The sequence below is a fragment of the Apium graveolens genome, chromosome 2 (assembly GCF_009905375.1).
Source record: "Apium graveolens cultivar Ventura chromosome 2, ASM990537v1, whole genome shotgun sequence".
Taxonomy (NCBI): Eukaryota; Viridiplantae; Streptophyta; class Magnoliopsida; order Apiales; family Apiaceae; genus Apium; species Apium graveolens.
The window spans coordinates 164236554-164251756 of record NC_133648.1 but is presented as its reverse complement, the minus strand read 5'-3'; the positions used below and the strand labels follow the sequence as shown (position 1 = coordinate 164251756).

The 15203-nt window shown below is 34.2% G+C and overlaps 1 non-coding gene across 1 annotated transcript; it reads right to left on the bottom strand.

The window, feature by feature from the left end:
• Nucleotides 1-14813: 14813 nt before the first annotated feature.
• LOC141709607 (small nucleolar RNA R71) lies at nucleotides 14814-14920 on the bottom strand. Its single transcript, XR_012570173.1, has one exon. It is a non-coding gene; the product is annotated as a small nucleolar RNA R71 (small nucleolar RNA).
• Nucleotides 14921-15203: the final 283 nt, after the last annotated feature.

Sequence of the window (15203 nt, the reverse complement as noted above, 5' to 3'; positions counted from 1 at the left end):
CAAGACAAGACTACAATAGCTCAAGTCCTGAGGAATAAAGAAGAAAAGCTGATATCAAACTTTGTCAAGAATCACTTTGGATTCAGATTGACTCGGTGAGATTGGTAAAAGCTACAAGGACTATAAGTTGTAGTTAGTTATCTAGTTAAAATCTTATTGCATTTGTACTTAAAATGTTTTTGACATCATCAAATCTATTAACTAGTATATTTTGCATAATTTACAAGTTGGGGGAGATTGTTAGATATATTTGAGATGTCATGTCTAATATGATTTGTGTTTAATTTTCAGAACTTAACAACATGACATATCAGGACTTACTGAAGTCAGAACTTAATATCAGAACTTAAGGTCATATCAGAACTTAAGTGCAGAAAGACTTTCAGATAAGGAATGAAGCTGATTTGCAGGAGAAGATCGAGACTAAAATAAAAGAAGATATGCATGAAAAGAGTTAGAAGACTGGAATACTTGTAGATGATATCTGATTGATATATTTTAGGAGACAGAATTGTATTCCATATTAATTAGAATATATCTTGTAACTGTGTACTATATAAACACAGACTTAGGATTTACACTATATGTGTTATCATTATCGAGAAGATTATACATTGTAACCTAGCAGCTCTTAGTGATATTTGTTCATTACTGAGAGAGAACAACAGTTCATATTATAACCGAGTTTATTAAATATACTTGATCTTTGTTACATACTTGTGTTAAATCGATTTGATTGTATAAACACTGTATTCAACCCCCTTCTACAGTGTTGTGTGACCTAACATTCTCCTTCTGTGACATTTCACTTTCTGTCTCCGCAATCATAGCTTTCTGCACAACTCCCGGATATATGTCTAACTCAAATATAGCCACCTTCCCTCAAATCCATGGCTTAAGACTTTGCTGGAACCTTTTGGATTTCTTCCTATCAGTGTCCACATATGATGGTACAAATCTGGACAACTCCTCAAACTTACTTTCATAATCTGCCACTGACATATTCCCCTGCTTTAGCTCCAGAAATTTCAATTCCATTTGATCTTGAAAAAAATGAGGGAAATACTTATCTAAAAAAAACTCCTTGAATCTATCCCACACAACATCATCTGTACCTTCCAATGTCTTAACAGTTTCCCACTAGTAGGTGGCTTCATTCTTCAAGTAGTAACTTGCAAACTCAGTTTTATGTTCCTCCCTCACCTTGACTAAGGCAAATGCCTTCTCAATTTCCTTTAACCAGACTCTCGCTTAAATAGGATCTACAGAAACTTTAAATTCCGGTGGATTCACCACCTAAAAAGTCTTAAAGGTTACCTGAGGATTGGTCTGCCTCTGTTGTTGAGTCAGGTGGACTGTTTGTTAAGCCAAGATCTGAAGAATCTGGGCTACAGTTGGGTCTATAAGACCTGGATATGCATTATGATTATTGTTGTCTTGGGTGTTGTTGTTGGTTTCTTCATTTTGGTTGGTGGAACGGTTGTTTCTTCTGGGAGGCATTTTCTGTAAAGAATCAAACAATTTATTTAGCCTTTAAATCAAATCCCTTTTATGAAAAGTTTTTGTAAAACAAAAATATCTCTTTTTGAAAACATTTTCAATTGTCAAACTAAGTAAATTACATGCTTCTTTACAGAATGTAAACAATTAAGGGAAAAAGGGTATATGTTATCACAAGAGTTTATAATAGGTGTAGTAAGTAAAATAAAACATGTACAGTAAGGTAAATGACAATGCTAGAAAAGAAAAGGTACTGATATATATCAAAATTTGGTAGTACAAGCGCGAAACGTTTAATTAAAGGCAAAGGTACAACATGCCAATCCATTATTCAGCAAGTATAGTTTATTTATATACCTACAGTATGATGATACGCATTACACACTATTATACATATAACAACTGTCACACCATCTCTGTCATCTAGTTTCAAGGAAACTCTGGTCCACCAAGCCTCTTAAAATCCTCCAATACCTTTTTGGCCCACCCCCATAAGAGCATCTGGGGCTGCATATTCACAAGTAGCTCCATGAAGTCTGGCCTCAAGTATTTTCCGGGTCACCTGAATCTCATTCTGAAGCTCCCTCACATTCCTGTCAACATCTATAGTCCTTATGATATGCTGTAACTCCTGAATCTGTGCCAACAGGGCTTCTCGTTCCAAAAGAAGAGCCTCATACTTATAGTATGGAACAGGGTGTGGAGTAAACTGGAAAGATGCACCGACCACCGAATGTCCAATAGAGTCAGAATCAGCAAGTGGGGGTCCTCGAATAGGTGGTCTCACACCAGGAGGTGGAATAGCTCGCAGTGGTGCAACCATCACAACTGGTATTATAGCTGACATTGGTGGAAGAGCAGTTTCCACTGGATCAGATGATGGTTTTTGAACTGAAGGATCCGATGATCAGATGATATCGGGATAAAGGAATCTGCCATCGCTGCTAGCTGAAAATCACGCTACTAGATAAGAATCTCAAATCTTTACACGAATTATACTAAAACCTACTATTTAATCACACTCAATCTCTCAACGTTCTATTTTTCTACTTCTTAATCCTAATCTTAGCCCTCTAATCATTCCGGAAAATCTAGGCTTGTGGCAGTGACTTTTAAATTGTAGCTTTGATACCAAACTTGTGGCGCCCTCCAAATCCGGGTCAGAAGTTTGGGTTCCACAACACACACACACACACCAAATATAAATCTGTTTATAAAATTAATATATGTGCAATGACCCTACTTACCATAATCCATGGATCACAACAGTTTAAAGTATGCCCACAAGCCACAACCTTATTTACATTATATCGTACCACATCCCAGTTTATTTATCTTACAACTGAAATAAAATTTATTACAAACTATCAACATAAACTAAGACAATCATCATCTGCTAGCCTATTCCATTTCAACCTAAAAACCTAGCTGCGACGCCCTCCAAACCCGGGTCATAGGTTTGGGGTTCATAACACACACAATATATTAACCTGTATATAAAATATTATATGCATTAACCCTTATTTACACAACCATAGATCGTAACAAGTTAAAGTATGAAAACAAGCCACAACTTTAACTTTTATTACATCGTACCAAATCCCAACTAGTTTAATTTACAATTGACAATGATGTCATTCTTACAATCTTGCATAACTCATCTACAATTATAAGCTCCTGCTAGCTCGATCCAACTTAACCTGGAATCCTAGCTCGCACACTGGACAAGAAATCCTCATTACCAATAATTTCCTTTTCAACTGTAGAATAACATAAACAGATTTGCAAGAGTGAGCTAACTAGCTCAGCAAGTCATAATAGCAATAACTGAGGTTAAACAATTATCAGTTGAAATAATTCATAGGAATCAAGTTTCTTGATAAGCAATGATTAGAATTGGATATTCACTTTCATTTTTAAAAACCAAGGTTAGGCTGCTGATCAGTCACACACTAACCCCGAGCAAGGCACACAACTCTGCTATCTATATTGGATCCAAGGCACGCATTGGCCTAATATGACCACGAATCTGGTCCATATTTATAAAACCATCTATTTCTAAAACAATTTAATATGATAACCATTGTAATTTAATAAAAACAGAATCATGATTAACATTGATAAAGCATTTATCTCTGAGCATAAAACATTTCACAGGTATCACCAGGGTATATCAAGGTGTAAATATGAAGAACAGCTTCAAGCCTGACGAAGAATCAAGTATCTGATGAATAATGGTTCAATGATAATACAGGGTATAGATCTATGATGTCATAGGGTATTCCAGCGTGTATAAGTTTCTGCATGCTCAAGAAATTCTATTGCAATACTTGGTTTATGGTGTGTATGTATTTGTGGAGTAGTATTGTATTTACATGGTTTAATATCTAGAAAATCAACCGTTGGTGGTTTATAAGAAATAAAGCTTACAGCTCAAGTTCAACGATATGATCAGGGTTTAAGGTTGAATAGTTTAAAGTGCTTGCAATATAAAATAAGATTTATTTTGAATACTAGCAACATGTTATAAGAAAGTTCAGAAATATTTGCAATATATTTTGAAGAAAGGTTCAGAAGTACTTGCCTTATCACAGATGATTTCCAACCTTACTTGTACTCATCTAACAGTTCTACTCATCAATCTTTTTCCTTCTTTTTCTATGCCTTGTTTCTATTCATCGATCACTTGTTTTTTTTTCTACACTTCAGTTCTATTTACTGATCACTGGATTTTGTTTCTATGACTCGCTTACTCTGCTAGGCATCACAAGTATCTTTCAAAATTCAAACTCAAATTATTCTAATCGTCACATAGACGTCATAAGCTTTTATCTACCCTTCATTTTACCCAAATCCGATTTACGGATTGAAAGTTACAGCAAAAACCGTCAAATAATAACCACATAGGCATATAACACATCAACCAGATAGCACGTAACACATAACACGCAAGATATTTGATCAAAATATTTTTTCAAAAAAGTTTCAGGGTTAAAATGATCTCCCAGGTATTTAATACGAATTTTGAACAATTTTGGAATTAAAACGGGTCTCTGAATCATTTTATAATTAAATGGTAGAGTTCGAACACCCGAATCTGACTTTAAAATGATTTAATAATAATTATCGAGTCTTGAAAATAATTTAAAATAAGATTTTAAAGCTCGAAACTATTTTTCAGAGTTTGTAAATCCAAATAAATAATTAAATCCAATTAAATATTCAATTAAAATTAATTATAAATAAATAAACTAATTAATCAATTAATATTTAAATTAATTGACTAATTAATTAATTAATTATTAACTAAAATTAATTAACTAAATAATTCAGATTTATTTTTGAATTAAAAATGAATTTTGGAATTTAAATAATGATTTTAGAAATTTTTGGAAACTAAAAACAATTTCTGAAATTAATTTATAAAAGAACTATCATTTTTGGAAGTTTTTAAAATAGAAACACCATATTTGCAAAGTTCAGAAACCTTGGGGGTTTAAACTGTAAAAACACAATTTCAGAATTCGTATTAGATATAAATGGATTGAAACCGAGCTGAAATCTGGGTCGGGAAACGGGTTACCGGGTCGGGAAGAACAACCGGAATTTTCCAAATTCCGGTGAACACCCGAAACTCCGGCGGCCTCGATTCTACGACCACCAACACTGTTTACCACTGGGTTTGATGCAAAATCACTCTACAATCCTTCAGCAACACGGATAACCATCAATCAAACACAAACAATTGATCTTGATCGATTCTGATCAAAAGCTCGAGTAATGCAGGCGAAGTTCAGTGAATTTAATTAAATCAATTCCAGGAATCGTCTGTTACTCTTGAATATATGAATCAATTCCAATTCAAATAAGGAACACAACCCAACCAACCAAATCGACTAATAATCCCTAACAAAGAAATGCCTAATTTTCAATTCACAACATTCAAACACATAAACCCTAATTTTTAATTTCGAGAATCAAACTCAATTTTCTACATGTTATTGAACTCCAAATTCTTCATATAATATACCAAAATGACCAGGAAGAAAAGATCTACAAGATTTAAGCATCAAATCACACAGACAACATCAACATCAAAATTTCTCTTTCAATTATTAAATAATTTGAATTAAAATAATTAAATAAGAAAATAACCTTGATTTCTGCACTGAAATGGATAATTTATTATGAAAGAGCTTTTCGAGAGCTTCGATTTGACTACTTGCACGCCAAAATCGGAGTTCGATAACGCCTTCGAATCCTTGTCTGATTATGAAGAATATGATGAATTTTAAGGGTTTTCTCTGGAAATTATATAGTTTTACTGTTTGCAAATGATTATCTGTACAAAATACAATACTGTATTGGCTATTTATATTTATGGAATATTAATACGTGTTGGATCGTATTGGATCGAAAAATAAGTTACTTAGCCGCTAAGTAACTGCAAAAATGATTCGTTTGGATAATGTTTTGGATAACCATCATCCTGTTTTGGATAATTATCAAAACTTTTGGATAACTATTAAAACTTTTGGATAATTATCAAGACCGGGCTTCTTATAAAACATTTTATACGAAAATACTGTTACCGAAATGATTATCGTATTGAAAATTTTGCGTCAGGACGCGCACGGGTCAAACTCTAATCCGGATTGAAAAAGTGAAAACAAGGAAAATGTCCGGAATTATCAGATTAGGTTAGATAGGAGTTTTCCGAAGAGTTTCGGGTTGTAAAAATGTAAAAACGGTTGAAGTTGGATGATTCCCGGCTTTATAAAATAGTTTTATAATTATTCAGAAAATAATTAATAAATTCATAAATCAATATAAAATCATATAACAGTCCAAAAATTACCAGAAAATACCGTAATTATCTATATTTTATTCTGGACATAATAAAATTAACATACTTATATATTACCACATATAAACATCCACATATGCACACCAATCATCAGATAATTCACCAAAAATCACATAATAATCACATAATAATTATTTATCAATACAAATAATTACACGCTATGTTCCAGATATTACATTCTTCCCCCCTTAAAAGGATTCTGTCCTCAGAATCGCACTAAGGATCATATTATGATACATTTAAGTATTCGCCTCCATTTTCTCAGGTTGATCCCTCAATCTTACAACTTTTTCATAAACTTTTACTCGCAACATCAATCATTACTCAATAGCCTCTTGCTGACATCATATTATATTATTTGCTTATATAACTCAACTCAAGCCTCCATTTTATATATATAATAGAGCTAGATTACTCTTCCTGAATATACACGTATAAACACCCTATAAACCTGTTATACATGTGGCGGTGAAGCCAACTCACTTACACTTATCCTGCCTATTTTACTGTTCCAAAAGGACTAGCATAATGCATATTAATTCTCTTTTCTTTCTAATTCTAGTAATTCGTGCTCATGAATGTTTGCAATTGTTACTGGTTTTTGAACCTCATTCCCATATGTTTATTTGTTCAATTAACCTAGTTTATAATCGCTTCCAATCACATTTGAGGCTCTTTAATTGTTCCCTTAGTGTTCTTCTCCATATGCGAATGATATATTGAAACCAGGGCGTATTCGATTTCTAACGTTCTCGAAATTACTTTAAAATTAAGAATCAATGAAAAAATCTTGACTGGATATGATTGTCGCACAAACTTATCACCATATCTTATTTTCCTTGAATCACAATCGAGTATATTTGCCGAGCAAAAATTCTTACTATTTAGAAGAAACTACACTAACCTGGAGGCATCACCAGCATATTCTAACCCATATTATCATTTATTTTGGTTCTAAGAAGTTCTCATACAAAACTGACTACAATGCTTTCCTTGACATCTAGTCACATATAACGTTTATTCTTTCTTTATGCCATACTGCCAGAAAGTCTTCTTTGACATCTATGTCTTGTATTATATTCTCGGAGTAGCTTGAATCCCTTGAGTTATCGATGTTTAGCCAAATTTCTATCTTTTAGTTCCGCCTTACTTAATGCCCGTTCAGCTAGGAGTGGTATATACTATTCTGGTTAGACATAATTCATCGTATTCTGAAAACTTATGTCAAATCTCAAATCAAATTAGTTTGATCATTTACAATAAATTTCAGGATCTGATGACATACCACCATTTTTTCAAGCATCAACTAACCCACTTATTGGACAAACTGTTTATTCATAAAAGAGAATGATTAGGTTTGGATAACCTATCAATAATGATGCAATTAACGCTTTCCTCACCTTTGGTTCTCAGGTGACTTCACTACGACATCTCTTGGAGAAATGTATATATCTAGTCTTTGATGTCCCGCCTTAATTCTTGGGTTGGTATAATATTTATTTACATGTTTCCCCCCATTTTCTCTTCATGTTTGGTCATTAGATATTTTCTTTTAGCCCTCGGTACTTAATCGTACTCCTGGGATGCATTCCCTATCTCAATTTACAAATGTTTCCTAAATTTTTCACCTTACTTCTTTCCCTTATATTACCCATAAATTACCTATATCATGGCATTTTATAAAGTTTCTTTATCATCCTTTTGATTCCACTTTTTTTCCTATTTCCATTCTTCATTCTCATAGCTCATTCAAAACCGAACTCTTGATATTAATACTCATTTTGATGTCATATCAAATTAGATATCAATACGAATTTTGATGCTCACAACATCCCATACTGAAGTAAACATCAATCATCTATATTAATACCACTTCTGATATTTAACAACAACCTAAGTATCAACATCAATCAAAAACTGAATTAAAACTGTATCTCACATTTTATCCAAAACATAAATAATTGATAAATCATTTATTGTATAATTATCAAAACAATTTAGAAACAAGACGTCCTTTAATAAAACTTTATTGCAGATGATAAAATCTCTTTGATTGTCTAATAAAATCCATATTGGTGTAGTTATTAATCTCTTCTTTATTCCACCTCCCTTCTTCCCTTCCTTCCTTCCTTCCTTCTTTTTGCTCTATCTTAAATCTTTAGTTCTTGAAAACATTTTTCTCACTTATCCACACAAATAACTTTTTTATTTCTCTTGTCCATTATAAAGGGCATATTCATCCAAGTAAAGCCTCACACACTTGCAGCAATTTCTGAATTCTATCGGTGTCCTTACCTTCTCCAAATTCCTCATTGCTTTGGTTTCGGATTTGAAAATCACATCAAAATTTGACTTAATCTAATTGGAATCGATTTCCATCTAACTGACCATTAATTGTTAAAATTAACCAATTAAATCACTTAATTGATCAATTGCACCAAGTGATGACTAGCTAAATGAAATCAAAGACCAATTATATATAGTCGAATTTCCTGTAACAACCTCTTTCAAGAACCGAGATCACAATTATTTGGAGTATCAACATGAATATCAATAACACACGAAAGTGTACTTTCTATCTTTAAAAGTAGGGTATTTTCTGAAAATTTGGGCAGCATCTCCTTTATTATTGACTACCAGCCGGACTCAAGCCGACACCAATAATCAATCAAACAATCAATAATCAACCCACAAGTATGCCAACCAACTGCCACCTTCTAAACTCACTATTTCACCATCACATATAATACTAGCCAGTATAACCCATATTTTTAGTTCAACTTAAGATTATAGAAAACAATTTTTATTATACCATACATTTTCTCATATCTTCTGATTATAACAGAATATCACTACTGAGTACAATTACAAATTATTCTAGAATTATTCTAGTTCGTGTTTCAATTCAAGCTCTCTGATTAATAATTTATCTATCCTTAAAAACATGCACTTGTTCTTATTAGTTAACTTGTTCAACTTCTAATAACCAACACATGATCTCAACCAACACTATCATAATCTTGTGAAAGAATTCATTTGGTTTTAAAGCATCACTTCTTAAAAATTATTGCAGTTAAACCACCATATCTTCATCTCCACCTATGCCTTTCCATACTGAACCTTCTTCGCCGTTTCAGTTATGAGCATCAAATTTACCATACCTCACTTACTTGAGTGGGAAAGCCCAACCATTCCTTGAAGAGCACACTCAAAGTTTATTCGTAACTAGCATTTCTTTGATCTTGAACCTTCATGACAAGTATCTCCCACATAATTGAGGTATGCTTCATCTTCACAATGTATTAATCGATTATCTGGTCATTATTAAGAATTTCTTCATTCGCTTCTACTGTCCAATCAATCATTTGCCTTATCTGATATACGCAGCTTTACTTTCTTATTTCTTTCATACGGTTTGCTAACTACTTTAATTCACGCCAAAATCTCAGACTTGAAACATATCATGTAAACATATTTCTGCTTCTAATTTGATGTCGTCGTGATAACCATGTTATTGGATGATTCTTCTTTGCACGTATATGTCCACCATTTATTGGCTTGCAATTATCCATACTTATCATGTAACTCCATCTGCTACATGGGTTCATTTCACTTCCTTTTAAAACATTCAAAGAATAGACCTTACACAAGAAGGGAATTCTGTGTATGATTCTGACTGGAAACCCTTTTTAAAGAATAACAGTACAAGGAAACAATTGGAAGGATCCATAAATCAATAAGTCATAATTGAAGAAGAAAGAATGAATAATGATTTAAATATGAATGCGACAACCATATTTGTACTCAAGATGCCAGTCTTTCATACTATATGACATACATCATATGATTAGGTGGTGTCCCACCAGACTCTTCGTTGTTCCGACAAAGAGTCGTACCATAACACTGCTTGTCTCAATCAGATAATAAGTCTTGTGGGAAAAATGATTTTGAAAGGAATATAACAATTTTCATATCAACTCATAGAGCTGATTATGAAAGAAGTTCATATTTTATTCAAGATTCATAAGAATGTATAGTATTATAGAAAAGAATGATAACATTGGTCGCCATCCACATTTCATCTATTTACAGCTGCAATGCTTGTTCGATTAATATATCCCATTCTGAGTCATATATTGACTTTAAAAAGTTCTCTGAAATGCCTTCTTTAATCGATCATTAGAATAAATTCCCATGTATTAGGTCTTGTATCTTTAACGTCGTGCTTCCATATTTATAATTCGATCTTATTTGCACTCTTAAGAGATTTACAATCATAACTTCAAATTTCACTTATGCTACTGATCATTCAACATATCGACTCTTTTGCTAATAACATCCTTCCTTTAAAAAAGTCTGGAAATTTTCTCAATCTTCTTTGATCATACTCGGCTTCTTTTAAATCGATTTACCTTTTGAACTCTAATAGTCTCAAAAATTGGATGAGTAGTTTCTCCATACATTGGTTCTGTCGTTAAACTTATCAAACAAGATTTGCACTCTTCTGTTAGGAACAATCAAATCTTCTCCATAATAGCGGGTTCACTTGACCTTCTAAATAAACCATACTAACTTCTAGAACAAGTATTCTCTTGGATAATCTGAATCTTATAACAAACAAGAAACTCAAGTAGTAGTTTGACAACCAAGTTTTTAAAACTTGTTTTGTTCAAAGGACTTTTAGAAAATTTTTGTTAAGAAAATCTCTTTTGAAAACTGTTTAAAATTTTGAATATCATACACCTGGTCGTCATTACTATATGAGTTGGTTGTCGTCCTTCTCAACCACTACAAAGTATAAAATTAGGGAAACAATCAGATAAAAGCTCATTTATTTCCATATATCCTCTACCCCTTATTGGGTCCATTTTGCCTTCATTGGTCGACAAAAATTCCAGTTACCGTTGCATTTTATCTTATTTGTAACTTCACTTCTAGTCTTCCATACCGGTAACACTCTCATCATCATCTCTTACGATTACTAAGTATAAAAAGCCTATCCAGTAATCATCAAATCTATTTTATAAAACAAGGTCGACTATTATCACATCACATTACTACTATACGTATCATGTTTGGTCATAACATCATCATCTAATTCCAAGAAAACTCTCGATTTTTAATCTTCTCAAACTTCTTTAAAATCCATCTAGCTCACTTCACAAGATAATCATGGGTGGCATACTCACTAGTAGCTTCATATAACCTGGTAGCAGCTATCCTTCGGCATACCTAAATCCGCTCTCTAAGTTCCTTCTCACCTTTCTTAATACCTCGTTTACACACCATATGTTAAAGCTCTCAAATCCATCCTCATAGGTATTATTACTTCATAAGACGAGTTCTAAACTGATGGTATAGAACAAGGTGTAGGATAGACAGAAAAGATGCACTCACAGCTGAATATCCGGTAGAACCAGAATCAGCATGTGGGGGATTCTCGAATAGGTAGTCTCATATCAGGGGATGGGATAATAGCTTGAAAATATGCAACTGTCACAACATGAGGTTATATGGCTAACACCAGTGGAAGAGCAGAGCGTGAATCAGATGATAGCCCTCCGACTGAAGGCTCTGAATGATTAGACGATCCTGGGATAAAAGAATCTGCCATCGCCGATATTTGAAAATCGTGTCGCTAGATAAGAGTCTCGAATCTCATCACGAATCCTACCAAAACCTATTATACAGTCGGGCTCAACCTCTCGACATCATATCTTTCTATTTCTTAACCCTAGCCCTAACCCTATATCCATTCCCGATAATATAGGCTTGTTTCAGTGACTTATAACCTGTGGCTCTGATACCAAACCTGTGAGGCTGTGACGCCCTCCAAACCCGGGTCAGGAGTTTGGGGTTCACAACACACACACACACACACAATATATTAACCTATATATAAAATATTATATGCATTAACCCTTCTTTACACAACCACGAATCACAATAGGTTAAATTATGAAAATAAGCCATAACCTTAACTTTTATTACATCATACCAAATCCCAACTAGTTCAATTTACAACTGAGAATGATGTCATTCTTACAATCTTGCATAACTCATCTACAATAATAAGCTCCTGCTAGCTCGATCCAACTTAACCTGGAATCCTAGCTCATACACTGGACATGAAATCCTCGTTACCAATAATTTCCTTTTCAACTGTAGAATAATATAAACAGATTTGCAAGAGTGAGCTAACTAGCTCAACAAGTCATAATAGCAATAACTGAGGTTAAATAATTATCAGTTGAAATGATTTATAGGAATCAAGTTTCTTGATAAATAATTATTAGAATTGGATATTCACTTTCATTTTTAAAAACCAAGGTTAGGCTGCTGATCAGTCACGCACTAACTGATAAGTGACATTTTAGACCACTTAGAACGTCTTATAATGGCTTGAATTGATGTCTTGAAATTAAGTATTTTGTGTATTTGATGCGTTTTTCTAGTGTTTGTGCATTTCAGGGTATTAATTACATTTCTGGAGAGATTTCATCAATAATAAGCCTTTGCATATGTTTGGCATTGTAAGCGGGAAGATAGGAGCAGATTGTAGCGAAGAAACGGGAGAAAAATAGAGCTGTTTCCAGTAGGGAGCTGAGCGCCCACTCAGCTCTGCTGAGCGACCGCTCAGGAATGCTGAGCGACCGCTCAGGGATGAAAAATTTGAATAATTATTTTGGACTCCTAGTTCTGTTTAACTTCCAATTTCTGAGTTAGCTGGGTATTATGGGACTCCTATATAAGTAGTTTTCAGAGATGTTTCACAAAGGTTGGATCGTAGTATTAATCGAAGAGCGAGGAGATAAGGAAGAAGACCGTTTTAGCACACCGCAACGAAGATGAAGCATATTTTCTTGTGATTCTTTATTTCGTTGTAACGTTGGATGCTAGTTTTCTTTACTTTGAACCTATTTACTCTTGTGACGTACTCTTGTTTAATATAAGTAGTTTTAGTTATTATTCTTGTTTGTTATTATCATGTTTTCGTATGAACCCATGATGACGATGAGTGCTATCATGGGCTAATCGTGATCATGGGGTCGTAACGGATTTATTATGGAATTCTTTAGTTAGTTGTTTTATACCTTAGTATGTGATGATTGTATGATATCTAGTATTGGTGGTGCTTAATCGTCTTATCATCGCGAACATATAGGATAGGGTGTTAATCTCTTGTGAAGCGACGGTGGATCTTGATATTTAGAACTTGCCATGCTAGCATAGGTTCGTGTATGAGTATACATGATTAGTGGGTAACTCTAACCGTTTTATTCGCCCTGTGTAATCAAAAGGAATAACTTGAGCTTAAATCGTTATGTTGTCAAATTCTGTAGATATATAGGGTCTCAACAAAATTGATGCCTATTCAACTTTTATCTTAATTATGGATGTTTGGTAGAATGGTATTAGTACAACGAAAGTTGGCTTTTATCAGTTTCGTGTTGTTCGATTAATATCATCACCGTTGCATGCTAAGGATAATAACAATGATTATTGAAGGAAGTAGTAATGAAGTTATGATCTCATGTGTGTTTAATATTGTTCATTCAAGTGTCAATTAAGTGCTTAATTCTAGTAGTTAATTATAGTTAATAATTAGTTAATCAAATTTAAGTGTTATTGTTTTAACATTGAGAAGTAATCATACATTGGTGAGTGAGTGTAATTGAACATAATTAGTTTGAGTCTCTGTGGGAACGAACTAGAAAGTATTCTATATTACTTGTGAACTCGTATACTTGCGTGTGTTATTAGCGCGTGTTTTCGCCCTAACAAGTTTTTGGCGCTGCTGCCGGGGACTCGGCGTTTTTGTTTAGTTTATGTACTTACCATCATTGGTCATTAGGACTCAGTGATTAAGACGTGTTACTTATTGTTTCCAGTTGTGTTTTAGGTACTTTAGCGAGCGTTTATGCAAACACGTTCTCGTACTCGCAAGAGTACTTTAGATACGGCTGAGGAGACAGACAAAGTTCTTGATATTCCGGAGAAGATAGATTTTGAAGATTCGGATTCAGGAAGTGAGCAGAAAGAGCCAGTAATCATGGGTGATCGTATTATTCCGGCAAATCCAGCTCTTATGGACTTTTCTCGGCCTAAAATTGATGACATTCAGTCTAGCATCATGCACCCGGCTATTGAGGCCAATAACTTTGAAATCAAGCCGGGCACTATTCAGATGGTGCAAAATTCTATTTCTTTTGGAGGTGCTGTGACCGAAGACCCCAACATGCACATAAGGAATTTTGTCGAGATCTGTAGTACTTTCAAATATAATGGTGTGACTGATGAGGCTATCAAGCTGAGGCTTTTCCCATTCTCAGTGAGGGATAAAGCTAAGGACTGATTATATTCTGAACCAGCTGGGTCTATCACTACTTGGCAAGATCTTGCGCAAAAGTTTCTGGTGAAGTTTTATCCAATGGCGAAGGCTGCGACTATGAGGAGTGCTCTTGCTCAGTTTGCGCAGCAACCTACAGAATCTATGTGCGAAGCTTGGGAGCGCTACAAGGAGATGTTGAGAAAGTGTCCATATCATGGAATGCCTGATTGGATGGTGATCACTGGTTTCTATAATGGTTTGGGGGCCCAATCTCGGCCCATGCTCGATGCAGCAGCTGGAGGTGCCTTGTGGGCCAAAAGTTATACGGAGGCTTATAATCTTATTGAGAATATGGCTGCAAATGAGCATCAAAATCCGGCTCAAAGGATGATCCCTGGAAAGGTAGCAGGTATTTTGGAAGTTGATGCAGCTACAGCTATTGCAGCACAGCTCCAAGCGCTGTCCATGAAGGTCGATTCTCTAGCCACTTATGGAGTCAATCAG